General features: G+C 52.7%; 1 protein-coding gene across 2 annotated transcripts in view; it reads right to left on the reverse strand.

Moving 5' to 3' along the window:
• LOC138756918 (zinc finger protein 229-like) overlaps positions 1-530 on the reverse strand; it is a 10,545-nt gene extending 10,015 nt beyond the window's left edge. For both annotated transcript variants that reach the window (XR_011353236.1, XM_069923325.1), the window contains exon 1: positions 60-530. The gene's annotated coding sequence lies outside the window, so the exon portion shown is untranslated. The remainder of the gene's footprint in view (positions 1-59) is intronic.
• Positions 531-2,916: the final 2,386 nt, after the last annotated feature.

Genomic DNA, 2,916 nt, shown 5'->3' on the forward strand with positions numbered 1-2,916 from the left:
TCATTCCTCTTCCCCCTCCCCCTCCCCCTTAGACCCGCAGAGCCCGGGACAAGTCTCACCTCCAGACCCGCGATTCCAACGCCTCACCAAGCCCGGCCCGGCCAAGACAGAGGGAAAGACGTTCATGACGCGTAACGTCACCGTGACGTAAACAGGTGTTGGAACGTAGGCATCCTGGAAGTAAAGCTGTCAATCAGTGAAGACGTCGCTGAGCGAGGGGCAATCAGAGGAGGCGGGGCAGAGCGACCATTTTGTTCTAGGAGGCGGGGCGAAGCGAGCTGTCCATCAGAGGAGGCGGGGCGGGGTGAGCTGTCCATCAGAGGAGGCTGGGCAGGGTGAGCTGTCCATCAGAGGAAGCTGGGCAGGGTGAGCTGTCCATCAGAGGAGGCGAGGCGGGGCGAGCTGTCCATCAGAGGAGGCGGGGCGGGGTGAGATGTTCATCCGAGTAGGCGGGGCGCGTAAGCTGTCCATCAGAGGAGGCGGGGCGGAGCGAGCTGTCCATCAGAGGAGGCGGGGCGGGTGAGCTGTCCATCAGAGGAGGCGGGGCGTGTGAGCTGTCCATCAGAGGAGGGGGCGGGGTGAGCTGTCCATCAGAGGAGGCGGGGCGTGTGAGCTGTCCATCAGAGGAGGCGGGGCGTGTGAGCTGTCCATCAGAGGAGGCGGGGCGGGCGAGCTGTCTATCAGAGGAGGGGGCGGAGTGAGCTGTCCATCAGAGGAGGCGGGGCGTGTGAGCTGTCCATCAGAGGAGCGGCCGGCCCGGGTCAGCGAGACGTTCCCAGGTGAAATCTGCCCCCGGGGAAACGCAGTGTGAATCGTGACCGGGAAGAAGGTGGAAGAAAGCAGCGAGGAAGGGGGGACAGAGTCTGAGCGACTGTCAGGAGGGGGAGGAAGGGCCCTGGATGATGGGAACCAGCCCGGAACCTCCGTCCTGGATCGTTCCCTTTGCTACATCAGGACACGGTTGGAGCTGCCGAGTTTCTCCCGCCTTGTGTGTTTCCACTTCAACCCCGGGGTCTGCACTTCCGGGTTTCACTTGGTGCAAACAAACGAACGATGCAAAGCAGGAAAGAAATCTCCAAGAACAAATCAAGTTCAAAGTGAGAGTCCTTCAACGAGTCGTTGACGGGTCTGATGGTGGAGGGGGAGCAGCTGTTCCCGAACCTGCTGCTGGGAGTCCTGTGGCCCCGACCCCTCTTTCCTGATGGCAGCAGCGAGAACAGAGCGTCTGCTGGGTGGGGTGGGTCTTTGATGGTCGCTGCTGCTCTCCATCCGTGTCCTCGATGGTGGGGAGGCTTTTGCCAGTGATGTATTGGGCTGTGTCCATGATGTTTTGCAGATCTTTCCGCTCAGGGCTATTGGTGCCCACCGACCAGGCTCACACTTTCCACAACCCTCTCAATCAGTTGGCCAGTTTTTGATGTCGTCCCAACCCTCCGCAAACTCTGAAGAAGGTGCAGGTGCTGACGTGCTTTTGTCACCATGACATTCGTGTGTTGGGTCCAGGAAAGGTCCTCAGAAATAGTGGCTCCCAGGAATTTAAATGTGCTCACCCTCTGATTCCCCAATGATCACTGGATCGTTCATCTCTGGTTTTCCCCTCGTGAGATCCACAATCATTCTCTTGGATTTGGTGACATTGAGTCTCTCCTGCCCGCTGACATTATCACCCCTTTAATTCTGGATATCGTCAGCAAATTGTCAATGGTTATTGTCACGCGGAGCGACACATTCAGAAGTGTAAAGTAAGCAGAGCAGGGAGCTAAGAACACAGCCCTGTGGTGCTCTGGTACTGATGGAGATTGTGGAGGAAATGTTCTTCCCGACCTTCACTGATTGTGGTCTGGAGGTGAGGAAATCCAGGATCCATTTACACGGTGGGGTATTGAGGTCCAGGTCTTGGAGTGTGCTGATCAGTTTTCAGGGAATATTGGTGTTAAATACCAAACTGCAGTTGGTAAAGAGCATCCTGGTACACGCGTCTTTGCCGTCCAGTTGTTCCAGGGCTTTGTGCAGAGCCCGTGAGATGGCATTTGCTGTACGGGTGTTGCCGGAGTCAGCAAATTGGAAAAGAACCATGCCGCCAATTAGACATGAGCTGATATGCCTACAGAATGTTGCCTGGATTGGAGAATGTGTCTTATGAAGCAGGGTTAACAGAACCGGGGGCTTTACTCTCTGGAGGGAAGATGGAAGGTGTCTTAATAGAGGCCTTATGAGAGGCACAGATAGGGTGGGCAGCCAGCACCTTTTTCCTGGGGTGCCAGTAGCCAAAACCAGATCTGTTCAATGTGAGGGGAGGAAAATTCAGGGGAGGTATCGCGGGAATATTTATTTACACAGAGTGTAGTGGGTGCCTGGACATATCAGGGTCCAACTTCAAGTTGAGCCAACTCCATTCACAACAAGACAACCAGTCACATGCCATGGTGGACAAGACAATATAGTCGTAGCAAAACAAAATGAAATCTCTGCTATGTTAGCACAGCAACAAGGTTCATTCAGTTTACCTAAGAAGGAAATTCCAGTTTTAAATGGAGATCCATTACAATATCTGACGTTCATGAAATCCTTTGAACACCACATTTAAAGTAATATTAAAAACACCAAAGATCATCTGTATTACCTGGAAGAGTAAATTGGAGGACATGTGAAGGAAAAAGTCAAAAGTTGCCAATATATGGATCCAGAACAAAGTTTCAAAATGGGAAAAGAGTTATTGCAACATCGTTATGGGGATGAGCATAAAATCGCAAGGGCCACACAGACAAGATTCTTTCTTGGTCAGCAATAAAATCAGACAATGCAAAGGCGTTATAAGCACATGCTCTCTTTCTGAGAGGATGTTGGCAATAGGAAGTGGTGTATGTTTGCAAGAGCTGAATTTGCTTGCTAATTTGACAATTATTGTCAACAAAT

Source organism: Narcine bancroftii, chromosome 3, assembly GCF_036971445.1.
Source record: "Narcine bancroftii isolate sNarBan1 chromosome 3, sNarBan1.hap1, whole genome shotgun sequence".
In the NCBI taxonomy this organism is placed as follows: Eukaryota; Metazoa; Chordata; class Chondrichthyes; order Torpediniformes; family Narcinidae; genus Narcine; species Narcine bancroftii.